General features: G+C 39.2%; 1 protein-coding gene and 1 long non-coding RNA gene across 4 annotated transcripts in view; both read right to left on the bottom strand.

Annotated features, from left to right (window-relative positions):
• Positions 1-26,866, bottom strand: part of KCNQ5 (potassium voltage-gated channel subfamily Q member 5) — a 649,180-nt gene that overhangs the window by 512,726 nt on the left and 109,588 nt on the right. The gene's annotated exons all lie outside the window — the stretch shown is intronic.
• Positions 1,924-26,866, bottom strand: part of LOC112448016 (uncharacterized) — a 75,867-nt gene continuing 50,924 nt past the window's right edge. The window contains exon 2 of the long non-coding RNA XR_009495952.1: positions 1,924-26,866. This exon is cut by the window's right edge and continues 42,953 nt beyond it. This is a non-coding gene — a long non-coding RNA (uncharacterized lncRNA).

Here is a 26,866-nt window from a genome sequence, read left to right as displayed (position 1 = left end):
TCTCTTTGCTTCCTACTTTTGCATTCCAGTCCCCTATAATGAAAAGGACATCTTTTTTTGGTGTTAGTTCTAGAAGGTCCTGTAGGTCTTCATAGAACTGTTAGCTTCAGCTTCTTTGGCATTAGTGTTTGGGGCATAGACTTGGATTACTGTGACACTGAATGGTTTGCCTTGGAATCAAACAGAGATCATTCTGTTATTTTTGGGATTGCATCCAAGTACTGCATTTTTGACTCTTGTTTACTATGAGGGCTACTCCATTTCTTCTAAGGGATTCTTGCCCACATTAGTAGATATAATGGTCATCTGAATTAAGTTCACCCTTTCTTGTCCATTTCCTAAACTGTTGATGTTCACTCTTGCCTTCTCCTATTTGACCACTTCCAATTTACCGTGATTCACGGACTTAACATTCCAGGTTCCTATGCAATATTGTTCTTTACAGCATCAAACTTTACTTTCACTACCAGTCGCATCCACAAGTGGGCGCTGTTTCCACCTTGGCTCAGCTCTTCATTCCTTCTGGAGTTCCTTGTCCACTCCCCTCCTGCAGCATTATGGGGCACTTACTGACTTTTGAAGTTCATCAGTGTCATGCTTCTTGTCAGAAGATACGTGTCATCAGAAGTTCAGTGTCACACTTATTGGTCTTTTCATACTGTTCATGGCATTCTCCAGGCAAGAATGCTGATGTGGCTTGCCATTCCCTTCTCCAGTGGACCACATTCTGTCAGAACTCTCCCCCATGACTTGTCCATCTTGAGTGGCCCCACACGACATGGCTCATATTTTCATTGAGTTAGACAAAGCTGTGATCCATGGGATCACTTTGGTTAGTTTTCTGTGATTGTCTTTTTCATTCTGTCTGCCCTAGATGGGTGAGGATGGGGGTATATATCTCTCTGTTCTGAGGACAGAAAAGGTAGCCAATAGAAGTGTAAATAGTTTTTCACTAAATCATAGAGATGTCTCACTCAATCTTAATTACATTTTCAGAGTATCTTTTCATAAAACAAGACAAAGTACCAATTTGTGACTTGGGAATGAATTTATTAATGTGAAAACTGATGATATTCAACTGTTACTGGTTTTTAAAAGTGGCAATTTCAAGTGAGTTAAACTGTTTGATGACTTTATATCCCAAGTATATATATTTTCTCTGTATTATTCTTTTTATAATGAAAGTGAATATGCTTCGATGACAGAAACACTCAACTCACCAAACATCCTTTCATGGTCCCGTTACCAACAGGAATCATCTTCAGTCCATAGGGTGTTATTAAGTCGCCTCAATTATGGCTTCAACCTACATTTTCATCCATATTTTCTAGCTCTTGTTTCCACTCTGAGTCCAGACCTCACCAGATGCTTCACTACCTAAATGCACCTAGGCTCTCCTGAGCCTGTGCCTCAGCTCATACTGGACCCACCACTTAGAATTAGTTTCCAACATTTCTATCAAAAGCACTGTCTACCCCTTAGGTTCCAGTTCAAATGTATATATAACTCCCCCTCTATGCCTTTACCTCCCCCACCTCTGCCTTGGATAATCCTTCTTGTATTAAAGCTAATTTGGAACACTTTTTTTCTTTTTTTTAATTGAGCCAAATTGTATGCTCCTTAATAGGGTGACAACAGGTCAGCCATTGTTTTGCATGCACTGCCAGTTCTCTCCAAGGGAAGATTTAGAATATCTTTGGTCAGTTGGCATCCTTTGAAGGTGTATATTGTTGAGTGGCATTAATTGATGAAAGTCACTAAATACATGTTGAGGGATGGAAGTGGGAAGATTGAACAGGACAGTCTTTTTTAGGATACTATAAACAGGTGAAGGGATTTATTTCCAGCAAGTTACACCCCTGGCATCCTTATAGATTTGCTTATAAGACACAAAATCAGAAGTGTGACCAATAGATCAGGGTGTTTTTTTTTTTTTAGAATTACGTATCTATTTAATTCAGAGCCTTTTAATTCCAAATTCAAGGACTTTAATGTATCAAAAAGAACTGTACTTGATCATAGGGTGGCCTTTACATTCTGAATTATCTGTGTTGTGGCTTTTTAAATCAAATGGATTTAAAAAGCCCCATATTGTGGCAATATAAAAAATCACTTCAACTGAAGAAAAAAAAAAGCTTATTACTTTTACTCTTTATTACTTATGATTCATTAATGGTGATAGCTCACCCTATGACCAAAATCTACCATCATCTAGTTTTATTGTTCATAAAATAATCCCAAAGTATTAATACATCAGTAACTCACTGAGGGTTATCTGATATGAGTAAATTTTAAGCTGTGCTATTTCCAAGCCTATATGTTGAAATGGAATATTTTCTCTTTTGAAAACTAGTTTGCATTTGGTTTCTAGTGAATCTTTATTACTAAATACTTAATCATTAGACTTCAAAGATTATTTATTACCAGGGCATTCCTTCACGCTGGATATAAGTAGCGCATGTGAACTCACAAAACACTCTTTCAGGAAATGCATTTGAGAATTTCTTTCCAATGTTTGTGAATGACTCAATGGAGGACAGGTTATTTTCCTCTCAGTCACTGAAGTTTCCCCATTTATAAAAAGTATGTAGAATTTGCCATGCAAGTTATTCTGAATACCATTTTGATAGCAAGGAATACAGACCAAGGTTTTATGAACATTAACTCCATGGTATTTACTTTTCAAATTAAAAATTATAAGTGATAAGTTAATTATGGGTTTAAAAAATGGTTTTGCCTTTTTGGATAGTGTCGTTATTATAATTATAATGGGACCATGAATGGTGAGTATTTCCTTGACAGGCTATATTAATTTATGTTTGCTTTTAATTAGATGATGCTGAAGAAACAAAAAAAAATACCCTATGAAAAGAAAAATCAAATGACTCAGTGTTATGTCAAAACAACTCTAATGGGATTACATAAATGGAAATGAAAATATATAAAAACGTTGTGACCATTAAGAGCTTGATTATTCCATATGTGGGCTTTCTGCAGCCTGTATTTTTCCATCTACCTACCTGTGTTTGGACCATCTCCCTGCCATTCTCAGTGGAATGGAAAGCAGAGCACAGCAGGAGAAATAAAATGTAATGAAGTTCAAATCCTTCCTTTTGGCTCCTTGTGAGCAGTTGGAGGAAGTGGTTGAAGGTGAGTTTTAACAGCAGGGACTGAAGTTTACAGAATATTAATGGTTTTAATTTGCCCACAGGATTTCATGAACAGGGGTATCTGAGGATTAAGCAAATGACTGATGTTATCCAAAGCATATTTCTGAATGAAAATAATTCCTATCTTCGACTAAAAAAATAAGCACCAAAGTGAAAACACCTCAGGACCAGGTGGCTTTAAACTATAAACAAAAATCACTCTCTCTAATTGGCTGGAGAAGTCAGCATTCTGTTTGAACTTTTCACAGAACCTCAGTCTAAATATCAGAGTCAGGACTTGCCTTTGAATGAAAATGCTTGGAGTGTTGAGAATTCCTTTTGTAGTTTATTCAGACTTCTCTGAATTGTAAGGTCTGTCATGGCAATGAGCAAGGAGGAGAAATATGAAGAGGAAGAAAATAAATCTGTAATTTAGATTTGTTTGAGATCCAAGTGTCAACTCCCTTTATTCAAGAGTTGAGTCATGGACAAACCACCGGTGGCCAGGGAGTGGGTGAACCATGATACATGTGCTTCTAATAAAGTCAGACTATGCCAGTTTAGAGCCTTGACTTCTTCTGAATGAAGTACATTCATGTGTGAACGTGTCAGAGCCAGTGCAGGGAAAGCATGAACTTTCCCTGGCACACTACACACTTGGGATTTGCTTCAATACAACACTAGGGCCCTCTTCTTCCCGTTGAGCTCTCCTGGCCAGTCTGTGGCATCGACAGGGGCTGTTTGTCCTAATCTGCTGCGCTCTCCATTCTGACAATCTGTTTACAAGCTATTTAAGAACATCTGCCTGATTTAAGGAGATTTTCACCCAAAGTAATCAATAAAATCATTTTTATTAGCATAGGCCTCATATCTCTTGATGAAGGTGTAAACATCAGCTTAAAAAAAACTATGAAAGAGTAAAGTGTAGGAATTTAATCATCTTTCAGTTATAGTCAAGTCATATCAGCTTCACAAATTTTAATGTGTATTCAGCTCACTTGAGGATCTTATTAAAATGCACATTTTTCTTTAATTTTTATGTTTAAAATGTATTTTACTGACATATAGTTGATTCAGAATGTTGTATCAATTTATGCTATACAACTAAGCTATTCATATATATATACATACATTCTTTTTTATATTTTTTCTAGTATGGTTTATCACAGGATAGTGAATATAATTCCCTGTTCTATAAAGTAGGACCTTGTTTACCCATTTTGTATATAATAGTTTGTTTAAAGTGTAGCTTCTGATTCACTTGTTTTGGGATGTGACTCAAGTTACTTATTTATAATTGGCTACCAAGTAAAGCTCCCTAAACTAAGGACAGGTCCGTATAGGAAAGATAAAATAACATAATCCTTAGGAGACCTCAAAATCCATGCTCGTCTCCTTCTTGGCAGGATTACATTGCAACATATCATCTTTCATTATTATAATTAAAAGTGTTTGCAATCCTATTAGATAGAATCAAGTCACTTCACCCCTTTGGGCAATCACTACATTAGTATATATAATGTATGGTATGTGTTAATTTCACATAGTAATATAGTTTGGAGAAGGAAATGGCAATCTACTCCAGTATCCTTGCCTAGAAATGCCATGGGCAGAGGAGCCTGGTGGCTACAGTCCATGGGGTTGCAAAGGGTCAGACATGACTGAGCACACCACACCACACACAATATAGTTTAATACAAAAGGATGCTCTTGGGTCTCAACTTATAGTCCTTCCCACCACTTTCAGAGGATGTGTTCCAAGACCCACAGTGGATGTCCAAAATCATTAATAGTGCTGAACTCTACGTATACTGTATTTTTTCCTATAAATACATTCCTATGATCAAGTCTGGACTTCCCAGGTGGCTCAGATGGTAAGAATCTGCCTACAATGAGGGAGACCCAGGTTTAACCCCTGGGTCAGGAAGATCCCCTGGAGAAGGGAATGGCAAGCACTCCAGTATTCTTACCTGGAGAATCCCATGGACAGAAGAGCTTGGCGGGCTACAGTCCATGGGATTGCAACAATATGACTGAGCAACTAACACACAATAATGTTTAACTTATAAATTAAGCATAGTGAGGATTAACAACAATAGCTAATAACAAAAAATATATATAACAATATATGTTAATAAAAGTTATGTGCTGCTGCTGCTAAGTCACTTCAGTCGTGTCCGACTCTGTGCGACCCCATAGACGGCAGCCCACCAGGCTTCCCTGTCCCTGGGATTCTCCAGGCAAGAACACTGGAGTGGGCTGCCATTTCTTTCTCCAATGCAGGAAAGTGAAAAGTGAAAGTGAAGTCGCTCAGTCGTGTCCAACCCTCAGCGATCCCATGGACTGCAGCCCACCAGGCTCCTCCGTCCACGGGATTTTCCAGGCAAAACTACTGGAGTGGGGTGCCATTGCATTCTCCAAAAGTTATGTGCAAAAAGATACAAAACATCCTATTGTACAGTCTTCAGCCTCCCTGTGCTGATATGAGAGGATAAAATGCCTGTATGATGAGATGAAATGAGTGAATGACACAGACATTGTGACCTAGTAGTAGGTCACTGTTAACCTTTAGGTGATAAGTCAGAAGGACCATCTCTTTTGAGTGATTCTGGATCAGGGAGACTGGATCATTATCAGTGGTTGGGGATCTCAGACAGGATGACACAAGATTTCATCACACTACTGAGAATGGGTGTGCACTTAAAAATTATAAATTATTTATTTCTGGAATTTTCCAATTAATATTTAAAATCATAGTTGACCTCGGATAACTGAGACAAAAGAAAGGGAAACTGTGGATAAGGGGGGTGGGAGGGACCACTGTATGATCTGGCACCGTTGAGTCTCAGTTTATTATCCCAAATGGCATTTTCTAACTGTTTTTCTGTTTCCTACATGTAAAATTATATTAATGTTACTTTGAAAGGAAAGATGGTATTCCAAGATTTTGCTTAGATTTATTTTAAAGCATTTAGCTAACTGTATCCAATGTAAAAGTTGAAAAGCAAGAAGGGAAAGCAATTTTAAGTATCTTCATTAAAGCAGTGCAAGCCTTATTTTCTTTTACCTTTGCTTCACATTTAGTTCAATGACAGCTACCATTAGTATCTGTCAGAGATCCCTGGTGGAGGGAAAGAATGACTCACCCTTTGTCACTGGCATGTCTCCTCTGGTTCATCTGAACTGCCTCCTGATGCTTTTTAAAGGAAGGTAAAAGTTTGACAAGTCCCACCAACAAAATCATGAGAAGGAGAACTGCTTCCAAGGAACCAGGTCACAGGGCATGTAAACAATGATGCAGAATTTTAAAAATTGTGGCAATCAGAAGCACAGGGACTTGTCTTAATGAAATTAGTCTGGATTTTGAGGCTGGGAGAGGGGGCATTCCCCAGGGTCTTGCAAACAGTGTGCTACAGAATTACAGAAAAGCTTCAATAATCGCTGTGCATTGAACCATGTCCCTCCAATAGAGGTTAAGTCCTAACCTATGGTACCTGTCAAGGAGATTCTGTTTGGAAACAGAGTCTTTGCAAATGTAATACAGTTAAAATGAGGTCATGATGGGCTTTAAACCCCTTAAGACAGAGACACAGAGATATACAAGGAAGACAGAGGGGAAATAGCCAGGTGACGACGGAGGCAGGGCTGGAGTGATGTGCTACAAGCCAAGAAATGCTGAGGACTCACGGGCATCCCTAGAAACTGGGAAGAGGTGAAGAGACTCTTCTCTGGAGCCTTCAAAAGAAATATGACCTTCCCACACCTTGACTTCAGACTTCTGGCCTCAAAACCATGAGAGAATAAAATTCTGCCATTCTAAGCCACTCAATTTGTGGTAATTTATTATGGCAATCCAGAGAAAAAATACAACCACATCCTTTAAGAAGAGTTGGAAATTCACTATGACTAACATCAAGGAGGCAAATAATTTTTGTCTCCAAAAGTTGCTTTAATTTCACTGCAAAATGTAAACTCAGTTTAAAGAGACCATGGCTGCAATTCTACAAACATACCCTCTCTCTCTCTCTCAGTTGCTCAGTCGTGTCCAACTCTTTGTGACCCTTTGGTTTGTCCATGGGATTTCCCAGGCAAGAATACTGGAGTGGGCTGTCATTCCCTTCCCAGGGGATCTTCCTGGACCAGGGATTGAACTCACATCTCCTGTGTCTCCTGCATTGCAGATGGATTCTCTACCCACTGAGCCACTGAGAAAGCCATAAACATAGGCTAAAATGTAGTAGTAAAACTAAGGAAAAATTGCAAGTACCCTGACCAATCCTGACCTTGACTGCTGCCATTGGAGGAGGGTCCTGGACACTGAGGAGTGTGACAGTTACTTACACTCAGTTGATGAAAACATTTAATCTTTTATTGATCTGATACTATAATGAATCATGAAGTCTGGAGAGCACAATTCAAGCAATGAAATGATCAGAAGTGATAAAACAAATGTGAAGGACCAATAATTTCTCAATTGATCTTTCTAGGTTTAAGGAGCCACAGTGCACATGAGCAATGGACCCAGTTTTCAACATCTCTCCCACTGTAGAGTTTTAAATGGCAAAGCAATAAGACCAAATGCAGGAGAAGTGGAGACAGAAAAGCTGAGTCACTGGATTAAAAGGTCTTGATATTTTAGCAAAAACAACATAAATGTGCTCATTAAGAATAGCCCAGAAATCAGAATTTTTGTGTTGAATTTTTCTTCTTTGTATTTTAGCTCATCCTTTCCTCTCCATAAATCCATGTCCCTCCCATTTTTCAGTATCCAGTTCTTAACTGGTGATTCTCAAAAAATCTTCCCAGTCCCACTGAAGGAATGGGAGGGAACAAGTGTTCTGACCCTCTGTCTTACTGTTTTCCTAATATATATGTATGTATATTTCTAGCATGCATATATATATATATATATATATATATATATAACACATATTATGATGTATTTCTAGTATATGTAATATAATATGCATATTATATATAAAGACATGTATGCCTGCTCAGTCATCTCCAGTACTTGTGACTCCATGGACAGTAGCCCGCTATATAAAGACACTTCATATATATTTCTAATATATATAAAAATATATACCATAATATATATTTCTAGTATATAAACATAAAATAGCCCTAATATATATATATTTCTAGTATATATATATATTTCTAGCATATTTTATATATACATAAAATATTCCTAATAATGGTGTGTATGTCTTAAATCTTGAGTGCACATTTATACAATTCATAGTAGAAAATTACATAACAGTCCTCACTACCATTTCAAGACAAAACTCAACTTGTGTCGGGATAAACAAGCTACCGTTCCAGGTTTAAATACTTGCAATAATTGTTAGAGCTCATCACTGATCACAGTGGTGCCTGCCCGCCTCCTCATAGACCTCTGGTGCACCAGACTTCCCCTCTCCTTGTGAAGTGTTTGTGGCCTTGGACTTGCTTTGGCCAATGAACGTGAGCAGAGTTGGTGGTGTGTCCTGTCCAGGAGGAAGGTTTAAGCACAAGGACATAATTGCCGGCAGCTTCTCTGGGCTGGTGGTTGTGGAAGCACAGGTTGGTTGAGCATCCATTGGCCTGGGTCTCGGGGTTTAAGGGTCCACCAAGCTCCTGCAGAAGAGCACATGAGAGGGAAATAGGGGTTTGCTCTTCAGGCCACTGAGATCTGAGGCTTTATTTTTCTTTTGTTATTGCAGCAAAACCTTATTGTGAGGGCAGCAATGACAAAAATTCATACTATGTCCAATACTTTATTTTCCCTTCAGTTAGGACGTATCCATGAGGTGGGCAGGGTACACCAGAGAGAAGATTAAGGCCGCAGCTCTGGTAAGAATACAAAACAGAAAGTTGCATCAAGCTCCAGTGTCTTTCCTTTATAAGCTGCTTGTAGAAGATACAAAGTGAACACAAGCATAGACCCAATAGATCCCTAATGGGATCAGGATTTTAAAAGGACATATGTTTATTGCAGCATAATATTGGTATGTCACTACTAGAGATGTTAATAAATTGAATCTGTGAAATTGCCATTAGGCTCTGTTTTCATTTATTATAATGGAAAACGAAAATGGACCTGTATTTACAACAAATTTATTTTAAAATTCGAATTATTAAGCTGCGTGGTAATGTTAGATTAAATTCCATTAAAATTCTATTGATATAATTAAATTGAATTTTAATGACAAATCATGAACAATACTTAATGAAATGCATTACTTATATTAATTATAAATATTTCATTAATTAAATTTAATAACATTTGGACTCATCACCAGTCCAAATGTTAATAGAGAAAACTATAGCTTCTTTATTTGTTAATGCTTTTTTGTATATAGTTACACTTCTACTGCTACTCCAAACTTTGATCTTTAATTTTTCTAAGTATTTAATGATTGCTGCTACATGACCTGAAGTCGAGTCTACATTTTAGATCAAGGTACATCTAAAATGATTTAAATGATCAAAGGTGTTTGACGAGTCATGCAGAAGCTAGACAGGGCTGCTTTCAACACGGATAGTTTCAAGACAAAAACATTACAGGTTAGTTTTACCCCTGAAAAGTGTTTTATATCTGTTGACTGATATTTTTCTCTAAGAAGCAAGAATATTTCAGCTTTCTTTTAGTTACAGTATAAGGGACATGAACAGAAATAAGAGCCCACACTCCCAAGTCCTGAAAGACATCGGAGCAGACTTGGGGCAGATAAGACAGCTGCATCCATTGGGTACGTTATGTTCGCTTCTGTATTTGCACTTGACTAAGTCTCTCACAAAAATTCCAACTCAAGGGCATGGCCTCAAAAGACCTCCGCCGGGCTTGTTGCTGTAGTATTTAAACTCAACTCACCTGCTCATTAAGAATAGTGAATCTTCTAATAAAATCACTGAGATACTGTGTAATGATTATTGAATTGTGTATGAAAAGCATTAACTCCAGTAACAAAATATATCACTGACTAATCATGAAGGTAAGTAACCAGACACTGGTTATAAGTTACCTGGCAATCTTGAGCAGATCATAGAGGACTGTGGTTATTTATATCTGATGCTGTGAGGAAAGCTGATCTCCTGGAGGACAGCTGATATAAATAGCAGTAGAGAGAAGCAGGCAAGTCACACTTGTATACGTGATCAAGTAGATCAAGGAGAACTTTTGCAACCCTTTTGAGCTTTGAAAACTACTTCTAAGATTGTACTGGGATGGCACCTATTATACAAGGGAAGTTTTACTGCATTATGTTTTAAGAGAAATATTTTGGTAACCTTTGAGTTGCACAGCATTAACATTTAAATGACCTTTTACAACAAAGGATACTGAAGCTATCTTCTAATGGGCCTTCCAATCACCTATGTCCCCCACCTCCCTAGGGAGATTTCACACTTACCCCCTCCACCAAATTGCTCCATGAATGTCTGACAACCTAAAATTCATCCACAAGTCATGAAGCTTCCATTGCTTCCCTGATGTATTAAGGCATCTGAGAGCCAGTGGCATGAATGATGTGAATGGTGGGGTACGAGGGGTATTGTGTGGGAACAGGATGGGGTGTGGGGGGTGGCAGCTGGATATAAGCGGCCCCTAAAATTTCAACCAGAAGATCTCATCCTTCAGAGTTAGTGGATAATGGAATTAGGTTTTTCTGCCTCTCCAGCAACTGCCAGATTTCCTGTCCTTTCCCGAGGACCTGTTTAGAGACTCGCTTCAGCAAACTGTATTTGCTTGGATTTGGTTTCTTCCTTGCTGATCTGTGAGTCTTCCTAAAGCTTTCTTAAATTCTCACTGCAGCTGCATGGGTTAAGCCAAGTCTCCTCTAGTTTCTGTGCCTTGGTAGCGTAGGAAGACCCTAATCATGTGTTGTTAGGTATGTTTTCCCTATTCTAGTACTCCCAAATTTTGCTACTCCAAGTGAGGTCTGCGGATCACCTGGGGAGCTGTTAAAAATGCAAATGCTCAACACTCCACCCCTCTGTCTTGCTACATCAGAACCTGCATTTTAACAAGATGCCCAGGTGATTAATACTTATCACACAGTTTTGAGAAATGATGCCCCATGAGACATCTGGACTCCTGCTTCCCCTCTGAGAGTCTGTTATTCATCCTCAAGCCTTTCTTACAGGCTGACTCTTAAAGGAGGTGAAAAGTTGAGGCGTGCCATATTCGGTGAAACCAGTCTTTCTGGTGACCCAGGACTATTACTGGTCCTGGTGACCCAAGACCCTTTCCTGTTAGAAAAGCCACAGCAAAGGAAACGTTGCAGGGGCTTGTGTGACACTCAAGACCTTAGCCTTGGAGATCCCTCTGGGAGGCCATTAACTGGGCAATCAAATATTCAGGAGGTAGCTGAAGTCCATTGCATTCCCAATTCAAGATTCTTGAACATCCCAGCTCATTATCTCCCCTCTTAAAGAAAGGACTCCACCCAAGTGCCCATCAGAGACCTCGTCCCTAACTGATCGTGGAGCTAATGCCAGACTCACACTCTCAAGCCCTTCTGGAAGGAAGCACCCGACTGTTGCTGCTGCTACACCATTCATCACACTGCAAGCCTGGGAACCGAGCTCCTCAACTATGAACGTAATCTCTGACATCACAGCACTCCAGAGCAAGTACTGGGTCTCTCTCCCCAGAGACAGAGATGCCCAATTCTGGCATTGGTGAAGTCATACTTGGGAGAAAAGGAAACGGCTGGGCAAGGACACAGAGCTGACGGAATTCAGCAGTTAAGATCCCCAGGGTTCTATTAAAGTCCAAGGTATCAGATGGGACCGCTAGTTTGTTGACACTTCTAGCATTCAGTTCTACTTCCTAGAACTTTCCTTCCATCTGTGTAACTGTGCTCAGAAAAGCCTTCATCCACTTTTAATCCTCTACTCAGAATACCCTCCCCCTCGTGGGTTGGTAAACACGGGTACATTCCAATAATATCGTCATAAAGCTGCTCCTTGCGCTGGTCTTTCACTGAGAATCTCACATTAGCCCTTCGGCCTTGGAACAGTCCTGTTGACTCAGATGACCTTGACAGGCTGCTCTGTAGCTCCCAATACAACAGCTGCTGTGGCCAATCTGTCACTGACAACGGATGTCCAGTTACTCACTAGTAGGGAAGTTTCTCTCAAGACAAATGGGTCCTGGCAACTGCTCTGAGTCTCCTTCCTCCTCTCAAAGTGATTCAGATTTGGTCTCCCTTCATATCCCTCCCCCAATCTGCTTCTCTACAAGGCCATTCATCCACTATGATCAAGTCCTCTTATTCATTTTGCGTTTCCAGAGCCTTAAACTGGCAAATGTGTGCTCTGTTGTCTCAGTCATGTCCAACTCTGTGACCCGTGGACTATAGCCCGCCAGGCTCCTCTGTCCATGGATTCTCCAGGCAAGGATACTGGAGTGGGCTGTTGTTTCCTCCTCCAGGGGATCTTCCTGACCCAGCGATCGAACCTGTATCTCCTATGTCTCCTGCATTGCAGGTGGGTTCTTTACAGACTGAGCCACCTGGGAAGCCCAAATTGGCAAATGAGAGACACTCAGTAAATACTTGTGAACTGAAGGCAACTGGAACAGAAAAACCAGAGATGCTACTCCATCCAGGACAGAAATCGGAACATTTTGAGAAGGATATGGGATTACTGTGGGCTTCCTTTGTGGCTCAGTTGGTAAAGAATCTGCCTGCAGTGCAAGAGACCTGTGTTCGATCCCTGGGTTGGGAAGATCCCCTGGAGAAGGGAAAGGCTACCCACTCCAGTGTTCTGGCCTAGAAAATTCCACAGACTGTATAGTCCATGGGGTCACAAAGAATCACGATTGAGTGACTTTCACTTTCACTTTCCTGGGATTACCAAAATAAACAGTGGGAAAAGCTATTTATCTGATAAGTACTTCAGTGTTCTGGCGGCCCCCTTCAATCTGCTGAGACAGTGAGCTGAGAACCCAGATAAGCTGTTCACAGACACTTTGTCCCACAAAAACTGAAATCACAAACTCACTTTGTGCCCCTACATTTGGGGTAATTTGTTACACTGCAGCAGATAACAAATACAATGGCCTAAGCTTATAGTGCCATAAATATTCTTAAAATACAAGAGCTAATTTTATTTTCTTATTTTATAGATTTATGGTGTATGAAGTTGATGCTGAATGACATCAATTCCTGGGAACAGAAAACAGCAGAAGAGCTGCTGTGAGAATTAATAGCTTCTCGGGCCCGAGTTCTCGGCTCACTGAACACGCCATCTGCAGCTCTCCTCCTCTGATAGAGAAACAAATTATTTAGGGGATTTGATGTTCTTTAAATGTTGTGCTTGTAAGGGTGGCATCTATATTATCACTTCTGAGGAAGAATAGGTTTTAAAATGAAATTTAGTGGAGCGCAAAAGCTCCAGGTTGCTGCTATGAAATGAAAGGAGTTCAGAATCAATAGAGACCAGGCAGAAGAAAACCAAATGAGCATTGAGTAGAAAGGTTGTTGAAGGAAGAGGATGCAGTGAAATATAAATTTTTTTCCTTCTGTCTTACTTACTGGTCTCATGTTAATACATCACAAATGGTGGCTTCTGTCCTCCACACGCAGCATTATTGTCAGCCTTTTTCAGCAGTTAGTCCATGGAAATACCCATTGGAGAACTGATTTCTACAATTTCCCACAATTTTCATCATTCTCACAATTCTTGTATTAACTTGCAGATTCTTTTTTTAAAGGGTTTTAAATAAACTTTATTTTTTAGAGCTGTTTAGGCTTACAACAAGTTGAGCAAAAAAGAGATTTCCCATGTAGGCTTTGCCCTGACCCATGGACAGCATCTTCCACTGTCAGTATCCCCACCAGATGGTCCATTTATTAACAACGGATGAACCTGACTGATGAACTGATGAACACTGACTCGTCATCGTCACCCAGAGTCCACAGTTTACATCAGGGTTCACTCTTGGTGCTGCACGTTCTATGGGTCTGGACAAAGGTATAATGGGATGTGTCCACCATCATAGCCTCATACAGAGGAGCTTCACTGCCCTAAAAATCCTCTAGATTCCCACTACTCATCTCCCCTCCCCCAATCCCTGACTCCATTTATCTCTTTACTGTCCCCAAAGTGTTTCATTTTCCAAAATGTCATATAGTTGGAATCGTACAGTAAGTATGTAGGTAGTCTTTTCAGATTAACTTCTTTTATTTGGTAATATGCACTGCAGTTTCCTCTGTGTCTTTTTATAGTTTGATAGCTCAATTCTTTTTAGTACTGAACAATACGCCAGTGTCTACATCTACCATCGTTTATTTATGCATTCACCTACTGAAAGACATCTTTGTTGCCCTGCTGCTGCTGCTGCTGCTGCTAAGTCGCTTCAGTTGTGTCCAACTCTGTGCGACCCCATAGACGGCAGCCCACCAGGCTCCCCCATCCCTGGGATTCTCCAGGCAAGAACACTGGAGTGGGTTGCCATTTCCTTCTCCAATGGATGAAAGTGAAAAGTGAAAGTGAAGTCACTTAGTCCTGTCCGACTCTTAGCGACCACATGGACTGCAGCCCACCAGGCTCCTCTGTCCATGGGATTTTCCAGGCAAGAGGACTGGAGTGGGGTGCCATTGCCTTCTCCGTTGTTGCCCTAATTCCTTTTAAATATATTTTTTTCTGTGCTACCATGCAATTTCTTCTATTTTACTATAGAAAATAATAAATTTAATACAAATGATAATAAATAAAGTTATAAATAACAAATTATAGTAAGTTTAATACAAGAGCAGAACCAAAACTAATTAATAAAGTAAGGTTTTCCAAGGGCTATGTAAATTGAAAGTCTTGTGAGTTTATTTGCATATAATTTGAGATATATTGAGAAATGCTGAATAGCTACAGTTGAGAACCTGAAATGGAATGTAATATTCTGATATATTGATAGACATTTATGAACTAAATTATTTCACACAGTAGAATATCTGGACCCTGGATGGAGTGTCTGAGAAGTGAGCCTCCAGGTAGAGGTGGGGGCTGTTTCAAGTCTGAGCGACATAGATGTCAGATGTCAATGTCCTCAATCTTCTCTCATTAACAGGTTATATTTGCCTCTTTGGCAGCAATTTTCAAACATTTTTCACTAGATTGTAAAAAATACATTTTATATTCTCCATCTCCCCCCCCTCTTCCTCCACACATATAAAACTAAGACAAGTTTCATGAAACAGTAGTTACTGATACATATTGTGGTAAAGTAAAAATACAATAAACTTGCTATTGAATGTGATTTCATTGGTATTTAAATAAGAGGAAAAGTCCCCAGTTCAATAATAGAAAAATAAACAAGCAGAAGCTATCACACTGTTTTCTATGCACCAAATCTACACCAGCCCCATCTACAAGACCCACAGGATGAAAACTCCCCTCCAGTGCCCACCTAAGCTTTCCCTCAGGACCCCGGGGGAGCTGCTCCCTAATCTGGCCAATTTAGTGGCTTGTGAAGAGAAAAAATATCATCTGTGTTTTCTGAAAGCCTTTTGAATCCAAAGGCATAGACTATCTCTTAAGCCTCTCTATGAGCCCTGTACAAACTGTGCCCTTTGGGGACTATATTTTAACTAATTACTGAGGTGCTTAAATTCTAAAGAAGAAAAAGGGAACATGAGGTTCAGTTCCTCTAGAAAACATTTTACAGCTAAAACTACAAGCCCAAAGCAGTGATTTCCAGCCCAGATTTTGCTCAACACTACATTGTCTAAAAATGATCCTAAAAGGTGAAAAATAATCAAACTATGCTCATTTTATTTACTTTCCTATTTCCCTCTCAGTATTTTCCTTCTCTGCAATACACTTGAAGAGAAAATTTTAAAAAGAATGTTACTCATGCTCTCAGGGACCAGAATTTTCCTTGGCATCCTATCTCCCATCCTCCTTAGTAACAGAAATTCTGTTTTCTTTACAGCAGTCCCTTGTACAGATAAGGATAGGATGAAGTAAGAGAGAGTAGGGCTTCTGAAAGGCCTTAGAAGAGGTCACATACTTTTGCCCTGTTGCTTGTCCTTATGCCTGAAAAGTACATGATGGCTGCCATCTTGAACCACAAGGCAAATCTGAAGATGGAAATCACACACTATGAATAGTAGCAGACAAAAAAATAAGGCTCTTGGATCACTGATATTTATGGAATTATCACACCAGTGTTGGAGTGCCAACACCCAGCACTTATGTAGAACAGAGAAATAAGCCTCTACCTTATTTAAACTCACTGTTATTTGGTATAGCTGGTAAATGCAGCCAAACCTAATTGAAACAAATTCTAAAATCCATTTCCTTTTTGCTTGTAAGTGACAATTGTTCAGTCTTCTGTGGATTTTCTAGCTTTCATTGTGCTTTGCCTGGTGGCTTTTGCTGGAGAACATGACAAAAGCTAGTTAGCCACCCAGTAGGCAATAGCTTCCCAAGTTCCCCCTCATTTCACTTAAAACTTTTACCTGCCTTCTTACAACATTATCTGTCTGTTTCTACTAATCCTTCAGGAATCTGGGTGTAAAGACATCTACCAAGCCCTTCCTTCTCAGCTTCATGTATGCAAAGCCATAAGAAGAATCTTAAAGAACTTAATGATAAAGATACTAGAACCATATGAAGAAAACCTTTTTTTAAAATGCCTCTAAAGGACATAAAAGGTAACTTGAACAATTAGAAACATATATTATGTTCTTGGATAGAAAAACTCACTCTAAAGACCTTTGTCTTCTCAAAGCTAATGTGTGAATGCATTAATAACTACACCCAAAATAAGTCAATATTTTTTTTCCAGAACAGAATAAGTTCATTCTGAGGTTTATATAAAAAAGAACAAGAACAGCAACAAACCAAGAACATCCAGGGAAATTTGGGAAACACTGAGGAATAAGTAACTCTATCACCTAAGATACCATGAAATCTCAGTCGTCAAACCAATACAGAACCTGCATGCCTGAGTAGAGATGTAAAATTTTTAAAAAGGTTCACATATAGACACCAAAATATACAGAATTTTGGCATATGATAAAAGTAGCATTTCATATCTGTGGAGACAAGATGGATCACACAAGAGCTGGTGTGGACAACTGGCTGAACGTGAAAATGTTAGTCACTCAGTCATGTCTGACCACGGGCTCTTTGCAAGCCCAAGGGCTGTAGTCTGTCAGGCTCCTCTGTCCATGAAATTCTCCAGGCAATAGGCAAGAATACTGCAGTGGGTAGCCATTCTCTTCTCCAGTGGATCTTTGCAATGCAGGGATTGAACCCAGGTTTCCTACATTGCAGATAGATTCTTTACCATCTGAGCCATCAGAGAAGCCCGGTTTTAGACAACTGGGTAGCCCATGCAGAAAAAAGCTGGGTCTCTATCTCATGCATACACAGAACAAGTTCTAAAGGGATCAGAGGCTAAATGTTAACAAACAAAGCAATAAAATTATAAGAAGAAATGTAATTGAGAATTTTTTAAATAACTTTTGGGAAAGGCTTTTCTATCACACAAAACCTAGAAGCCACAAAAGAAAAATGGATAAATTAGACCATGTATTAAAGAAAAACAAAATTCTAAATAGTTAAAAAAAAAAAACAGCTATAATAAAACTCAATATATATGAGGAATATTTGTAGTTTCAATAACCAAGAAAAGGACTAATTCCTTGGTATACATGCAGCTCCTTGGTCAATATCTACTAAAGGCACTAAGAGAAAAATCCAAAAACTTATGAAACTTGATCTCAGTCTAAGAACAGTTAATGTTTTAAACAATACAAAATAGCTCTCAAATACATGAAATAAGTTCTTCTTCATTTATAATAAAAGCAATGCAACTTCATTCTTCAGTGAGGAAATTGGCCAAACTTCCTATAAGGCTATAGCTACAGAGGCTCTCTTTGTATTACTGGTGGGAGCAATATTGTTAGAAATGTCATCAAAGGCAATGTGATAGTTTTTTTCAAAATTATAAATTCATAAACACTTTGACTCAACATTTCCACTTTCGGATTTTTTTTCCTACAAATACATTTACTCACCAATGTCTAACAGACTTATATATGATTATTCATTGCAACATTATCTATAACAGCAAAATGTCTGAAACACCCTAAGTGTTCTTTATTGGGGGACTGACTTTAAATTATGATATATTCATTAAACAGAATAAAACACAACTCTAAAAGAGAACAAGGGAGCTCTTTATACTGACATGGAAAAATATATATGATACATTAACTGGAAAAAAAAGAACATTGTGCAATACTTATACTACTATTTTCTGTTTAAAAAAGAGAAGATGATGGAAAAATATTGGGGAATAGACTGTTCACTTTACATCTTTGTATACTATTTTAAATTTAATTTATTGAAGCTTGTATTAATTTATGCTATATAGTAAATTGACTGAATCATACATACATATACACATCATTTTTCATATTCTTTTCCATTATGGTTTATCAAAAGATATTGAATAGCATTTCCTGTGCTATACAGTATGACCTTGTTGTTCATACATCTTTGTATACTTTTTGATGTTTGGGCCATTAAAATATATTACCTAGTCAAAAACTAAATAATAAACTAGTGACTATACCAAAAAAAAGCAGACTCACAGATACAGCGAACAAACCAGAGGTTACCAGTGAGTGGGAAGAGGGAAGGGGGAGGAGCAGGATAAACACTGGGGATTAAGAGCTACAAACTATTGGGTATAAAGTAAGCTACAGGGTATGTTGTACAACATGGAGAATACAGAGAGTATTTGTTAATAACTGTAAATGATTATAACCTTTAAAGATTGTGAATCACTATACTGTAACCTGTAACTTACATAATATTATACATCAGCTGTACTTCAATTAAAATTTTTTTTCATAAAATAAAGGAAAAATATGCATATTACTGAGAACTTTATATTCTGGAGACCTATGTGATGCCACATTAAAGAGGCATAAAAATGTCAAAAATAAATTGAAAGGAAACTCTTTTTTTCTTTCCTTGTCTTAAAAATCCCAATGGCTTCTGAATACATTCACCAAGACAGTAGCTGATGCAACCTCCTTCCCTGCCTGGCTAATCCCCAAAGAGCATCAACACCTCAAAAGGTCGAGGGAGCAGAGGTTTAAACGTTCTTGCCTGGTTTGGCTTTGACACAACAGACTATTCTTTATGTAGCTTCTGATCCAAGGAGGCTCAAAAGACAGGTGCAGCTGACTCAGACCAAACTTGCAACCTAAAGCCAGGCCCAGCTGAGGCAGCCCAGATCAGCCAAATTTCTTCTGGCCTAACTGTCTTGTGGGGAAGAAATAAATGCTTCCTGAATGCCCTGGGGTTTAGGTCATCAACTGCCCAGTGTTACTGTCGTGTGTGCTGTGCTTAGTCGCTCAGTTGGGTCCAACTCTCTGCGACCCCATTCATGGGATTTTCCCAGCAAGAATACTGGAATGGCTTGCCATTTCCTTCTACAGGAGATCTTCCCCACCCATGAATCAAACTTGTGTCTCCAATGTCTCCTGCCTTGACCTGCGATTCTTTACCCCTGAGCAACTGGGAAAGCCCATTATTGAGGGTAGCTGCTCACTAATATCGGAGAAGGCAATGGCACCCCACTCCAGTACTCTTGCCTGGAAAATCCCATGGATGGAGGATCCTGGAAGGCTGCAGTCTATGGGGTTGCTGAGGGTCAGACACAACTGAGCGACTTCACTTTCACTTTTCACTTTCATGCATTGGAGAAGGAAATGGCAACTCACTCCAGTGTTCTTGCCTGGAGAATCCCAGGGACGGCGGAGCCAGGTGGGCTGCCGTCTATGGGGTTGCATAGAGTCGGACACGACTGAAGCGACTTAGCAGCAGCAGCAGCTCACTAAATATAGCAATTCACAAATCTCAAGAATTATTGAAGGAGTAACAGTTGTTAGATATTTATTCCAACTCATTTCACGGGCAATTGTTCTAAGCCATTGCTATTTGGAACATGTTTACAAAAGTCCAAAAACAAACCAGAAAATTATGAAATTGCTTCTCAGAAAATCATGGGATGTTGTTTGAGAGGGAGGGTGCTGAATACATGAATGCTGTACCTGACTTTAAACCAAAAACATTTCATTTAATATGAGGAAGGTTGTTTATCATGAAAGAAAAGTCTTACATGGTAACTGGAAATCATTACCTCAGAGATGAAGATGACATTTTCTGCAGTTTTTATTATGAATTTTGAAACAAATGAAAAGTAGAAATCTCCAGCCAGTAAGTCGAAATGTGTCTCTACAGAGCTGCTGCTCAGAGGGCTCTCAGCTCAACCTTCCTCTGCTCTGTGTGAGGACCACGCTGTGCTATGCGGGGAGCATGGCTTCATCTGCCCCACATCAAGGAAATGTTTCCCTCTGTGAAAACGGCAGTGCGATGGCAGTTAACCAGCCAATTAAGAGTTTGAGGAGAGTCCCTTTCCCACACGCCCTGGCAAGTCTGGGCCGCGCACCACAGAGCTGAAGCCGTCTGTCTCCTCTCCCTCTTCCTATCCTCTCTCTCGCCAAGAGCTCCAGTGGCTGTGACAGGTCACCATGGACTGGGTGGGTCACACACAGACATCTTTTTCTCATGGTTTGGAGGCTGGAAGCCCCAGACCAAGGGACAGACGCCTGGAGAGTCTGCCTCCTGGTTCTCAGATGACCGTCTTCTTGTGTTTCTTCACAGGGTGAGGGTTTCTTCACACCTTTGTCTCCTCTCTGAGGGCACTGCTCTGTCTCCCTGGTGCCCCACCCGTGTGCCCTGATCACCAGCTGACGCCACCATACGGGAGACTAGGATTGCAGTGCCGTGTATTTGGGAAAGAGACAGACACTCTGTCTACAACATTGTCCTAATTTTATTCCTCACTGTTCTTCCTTTCCTTCAACCACAAAACAGACTTTAAAAAGGTATTATCTATTTTTTGTATTTATTCAATAACATTTCAGAATCTATTCTCCACTTGACATTGCTGTCTAATCATCCTATCACCTCTCTCTATCTGCAACCCCTGTACTGGCCATTCACCTTTGACAACAATTTGAAAGGAGCCCTGTTTATTTTTAAGGTTGAAATTTATGAAGTCACTGGTTGCGAGAAGGTGATAATAATAATAAAAAAAATTTTATCTATAGTTTGTAAATACCTGGCTTTCTCTGAAAAATTTAAGGGGTCATACATGTGTTATTAAGTAAAAATTTTGTTTTCAAATTTCTTTTTTTTTTGTAAATTATGTGAAATGAGAGTTTATGTACAATGAATCCATACATTCTGCACATAAATGACTTGGGGAATGAGGTGTTTTGGAAACGGCACTAAGTAAGATATGATGATGATGAATCCATTTTTGTTTTTAAATGAACTGTCTGATAAATGTTTGATTTTATAATTTATTTTTATCTAAAATGGGATTCTTGAGAAGAATAAAAAGTAATTCTTATAGAAGTTATTTTCCTATTATACTTATTAAAGAAAAGTCATATCTCACCACATACACTACTTTTAAATTAATCAGTGAAATTACTTCCCCAAACTAGCAACCAATATAATCAATTGGTTTGGGGAAAATTTGTGTAACCATAGGAAAAATGATTACCACTTGACTTTCATTAAATATATTAAGAATGTATACAGTTTCAGAATATATGTTTTTATATAGACTTAAATTTTATCATTATTTTGTCATTAATTAGATTATATTTGATCTCATTAAGACTATTTGACAGCAAAAGAGACACTGATGCATAGAACAGTCTTATGGACTCTGTGGGAGAGGGAGAGGGTGGGAAGATTTGGGAGAATGGCAATGAAACATGTAAAATATCATGTAGGAAATGAGTTGCCAGTCCAGGTTCGATGCACGATGCTGGATGCTTGGGGCTGGTGCACTGGGACGGCCCAGAGGGATGGTATGGGGAGGGAGGAGGGAGGAGGGTTCAGGATGGGGAACACATGTATACCTGTGGCGGATTCATTTTGATATTTGGCAAAACTAATACAATTATGTAAAGTTTAAAAATAAAATAAAATTCGAAAAAAAAGACTATTTGAAAGGATAACATTAATCTTCTATTACATGATTTTTTAAATTAATCATTTTAGGGGAAAATTATAAGGGAAAAAATCACTATTGTAGCATACAAATAAATTTTTATCTTATTCTTTAGAATTGTTTATTAATATCATCATGGGTGAATTCATATTAGGATTATACTGAGTTGTTTAAATCTGTTGTGCTCTAATGCAACTGTATCTTAAGTAAAACAGCTGGTATTCCTGCTCTGATGCCTGTGGTAAGTTAAAACTGTATGTTTTCTACCTGACATCAAATGCCTCTTTTTAACTGGGAGACCCACACCAAAAGGGCACAGATAGACATTCTGTGCCAGCACGACCCGTTGGCTACTCACAAGCCACAGGTCATCAAGTCCATAAAGCCATGCTTGGCTTAGCCCTGCCTCTCACTTCTGAGCCCTGGTTCTCACGCCTCATGCAGGCGGACATCACATTTGCCACTTTGTCAAATGACTTCTCCATTTCTCAGTTTAAATCCACTTGTGGGGTGTGTGAGTGAGTCCAGAGTCAGAATGCCTCTCCAGAGTGAATGAACAGTTCTCTAAGACACTGGGTTAGCAGGCAACGTTTCCAGGGAGAGCCTGAAACCTCTTAGACTGACTCTTCTGTACAATATTCCAGCAAGAACACATACAGACCGACCATCTCACAGGCTTGGGAGAAATCCCCAGTTGCTATTTAGGTAAGTTTAATCCCTTACATTATTTATAAAATTAAGTCTTTCAATATTAGAGGCCAAAGGAAAAAAAGAAAAACAGTTAATCTTTCTTTGCTTAAAAATAATAAAAGACAAAGGCTAGGTTCTGAGACATATACTTAGTACCTTTAAGTATACTTATTCTTTTTCTTTATAAAAATTAGTTTGCATTTCCCCTAGTGTTCTTGTATCAAGTTCCCTCGGTAATATGGGACTATTTATAAAATAAATAAAAATGACTAAATCCAAGACTCTCTAAAACAATTAGAGGGCAATCGAGGAGAAAGTATCAATACAAATTATATAAACACATACAGAGATAAAAGACTTGCAAATAAGCCTGGGTTTCTAAATAAGAAATCATGTCAAAAGAAACTCAATTACTTAAAGATCATATTACAACATTAGCAGACAAAGGAAGTGCAGAAGATGTAATAGACCTTAATTTTAGCATCGGAGCTCCTGAACTGGCATTTGAAAAATGAATTCAGAGGAGCTGGGACTGGAGAGCTCTCACTTGCACCAAAATAGCAGGAAGGGTTGTAAGGGGAGGTAATGATGAATGGCAATGTATTGAATCTCAGGGTTTTTTCTTTTCTTTTTTTTTTCAAAACTGGTTCGAAAATCTATTCAAAGTGCTGTATTCAAAGTATTTAAAATGCCACACTATTCATGAGAGCATCTTTGATAAAAGAAAGAGAAGAAGGAAGGAAGCCAGGCAAGGAGGGAGGGAAGCAGGCAGGCTTCCTGTATCTCCTGCCCATTGAGGTTGGAGCATCTCTCAACAGCAGGACTCCCTACAAGCCCGGGAGTCTCAGGACCCCTAAAACACGTGGTGGTAAAGCACCACATCGGGTATCAGATTCTTAATTTCCTCTTGTGTCTCACATGATTGCTTTGTAAAATAACAGGAATATCAAGATTTATATTATGGAATAAGAAGTAAAAAAGAAAACCAAATACTTAACTCTTATTATATTCCAGGTGCTGTACCAGGACTTGAAATTTATCATCTTACTGATTCCTGAAAATCAATTTCAATATTTTCATCCCCATTATACAGATGTAAACACTCAATTTCTTTTTTCTTAATTTTTATTTATATTGGAGTATAGCTAATATAAATAAAATGTGGCTAATATAAACAGAATGTGGTCCACTGGAGAAGGGAATGGCAAATCACTTCAGTATTCTTGCCTTGAGAACCCCATGAACAGTATGAAAAGGCAAAATGATAGGATACTGAAAGAGAAACTCCCCAGGTCAGTAGGTGCCCAATATGCTACTGGAGATCAATGGAGAAATAACTCCAGAAAGAAAGAAGGGATGGAGCCAAAGCAAAAAGAATACCCAGCTGTGGATGTGACTGGTGATAGAAGCAAGGTCCGATGCTGTAAAGAGCAATATTGCATAGGAACCTGGAATGTCAGGTCCATGAACCAAGGCAAATTGGAAGTGGTCAAACAAGAGATGGCAAGAGTGAATGTCGACATTCAAGGAATCTGCGAACTGAAACGGACTGGAATGGGTGAATTTAACTCAAATGACCATTATATCTACTACTGCAGGCAGGAATCCCTCAGAAGAAATGGAGTAGCCATCATGGTCAACAAAAGAGTCTGAAATGCAGTACTTGGATGCAATCTCAAAAACGACAGAATGATCTCTCTTCGTTTCCAAGGCAAACCATTCAATATCACAGTAATCCAAGTCTATTCCCCAACCAGTAATGCTGAAGAAGCTGAAGTTGAACGGTTCTATGAAGACCTACAAGACCTTTTAGAACTAACACCCAAAAAAGATGTCCTTTTCATTATAGGGGACTGGAATGCAAAAGTAGGAAGTCAAGAAACACCTGAAGTAACATGAAAATTTGGCCTTGGAATACAGAATGAAGCAGGGCAAAGACTAATAGAGTTTTGCCAAGAAAATGCACTGGTCATAACAAACACCCTCTTCCAACAACACAAGAGAAGACTCTATACATGGACATCACCAGATGGTTAACACCGAAATCAGATTGATTATATTCTTTGCAGCCAAAGATGGAGAAGCTCTATACAGTCAGCAAAACAAGACCAGGAGCTGACTGTGGCTCAGACCATGAACTCCTTATTGCCAAATTCAGACTTAAATTGAAGAAAGTAGGGAAAACCACTAGACCATTCAGGTATGACCTAAATCAAATCCCTTATGATTATACAGTGGAAGTGAGAAATAGATTTAAGGGCCTAGATGTGATAGACAGAATGCCTGATGAGCTATGGAATGAGGTTCATGACATTGTACAGGAGACAGGAATCAAGACCATCCCCATGGAAAAGAAATGCAAAAAAGCAAAATGGCTGTCTGGGGAGGCCTTACAAATAGCTGTGAAAAGAAGAGAAGTGAAAAGCAAAGGAGAAAAGGAAAGATATAAACATCTGAATGCAGAGTTCCAAAGAATAGCAAGAAGAGATAAGAAAGCCTTCTTCAGCGATCAATGCAAAGAAATAGAGGAAAACAACAGAATGGGAAAGACTAGGGATCTCTTCAAGAAAATTAGAGATACCAAAGGAACATTTCATGCAAAGATGGGCTCGATAAAGGACAGAAATGGTATGGACCTAACAGAAGCAGAAGATATTAAAAAGAGATGGCAAGAATACACAGAAGAACTGTACAAAAAAGATCTTCACGACCCAGATAATCACGATGGTGTGATCACTGACCTAGAGCCAGACATCCTGGAATGTGAAGTCAAGTGGGCCTTAGAAAGCATCACTACGAACAAAGCTAGTGGAGGTGATGGAATTCCAGTTGAGCTATTCCAAATCCTGAAAGATGATGCTGTGAAAGTGCTGCACTCAATATGCCAGCAAATTTGGAAAACTCAGCAGTGGCCACAGGACTGGAAAAGGTCAGTTTTCATTCCAATCCCAAAGAAAGGCAATGCCAAAGAATGCTCAAACTACTGCACAATTGCACTCATCTCACACGCTAGTAAAGTAAGGCTCAAAATTCTCCAAGCCAGGCTTCAGCAATATGTGAACCGTGAACTTCCTGATGTTCAAGCTGGTTTTAGAAAAGGCAGAGGAACCAGAGATCAAATTGCCAACATCTGCTGGATCATGGAAAAAGCAAGAGAGTTCTAGAAAAACATCTATTTCTGCTTTTTTGACTATGCCAAAGCCTTTGACTGTGTGGATCACAATCAACTGTGGAAAATTCTTCAAGAGATGGGAATACCAGACCACCTGACTGGCCTCTTGAGAAACCTATATGCAGGTCAGGAAGCAACAGTTAGAACTGGACATGGAACAACAGACTGGTTCCAAATAGGAAAAGGAGTATGTCAAGGCTGTATATTGTCACCCTGTTTATTTAACTTCTATGCAGAGTACATCATGAGAAGCGCTGGACTGGAAGAAACACAAGCTGGAATCAAGATTGCGGGGAGAAATATCAATAATCTCAGATATGCAGATGAGACCACCCTTATGGCAGAAAGTGAAGAGGAACTCAAAAGCCTCTTGATGAAAGTGAAAGTGGAGAGTGAAAAAGTTGGCTTAAAGCTCAACATTCAGAAAATGAAGATCATGGCATCGGGTCTCATCACTTCATGGGAAATAGATGGGAAAACAGTGGAAACAGTGTCAGACTTTATTTTCCTGGGCTCCAAAATCATTGCAGATGGTGACTGCAGCCATGAAATTAAAAGACGCTTTCTCCTTGGAAGGAAAGTTATGACCAACCTAGATAGCATATTCAAAAGCAGAGACATTACTTTGCCAACAAAGGTCCGTCCAATCAAGGCTATGGTTTTTCCTGTGGTCATGTATGGATGTGAGAGTTGGACTGTGAAGAAGGCTGAGCACCAAAGAATTGACGCTTTTGAACTGTGGTGTTGGAGAAGACTCTTGAGAGTCCCTTGGACTGCAAGGAGATCCAACCAGTCCATTCTAAAGGAGAT

The sequence above is a fragment of the Bos taurus genome, chromosome 9 (genome assembly GCF_002263795.3).
Source record: "Bos taurus isolate L1 Dominette 01449 registration number 42190680 breed Hereford chromosome 9, ARS-UCD2.0, whole genome shotgun sequence".
Classification (NCBI taxonomy): Eukaryota; Metazoa; Chordata; class Mammalia; order Artiodactyla; family Bovidae; genus Bos; species Bos taurus.
Note: the sequence above shows the minus strand (reverse complement) of the source record. Positions and strands in the feature narration are given on the sequence as shown.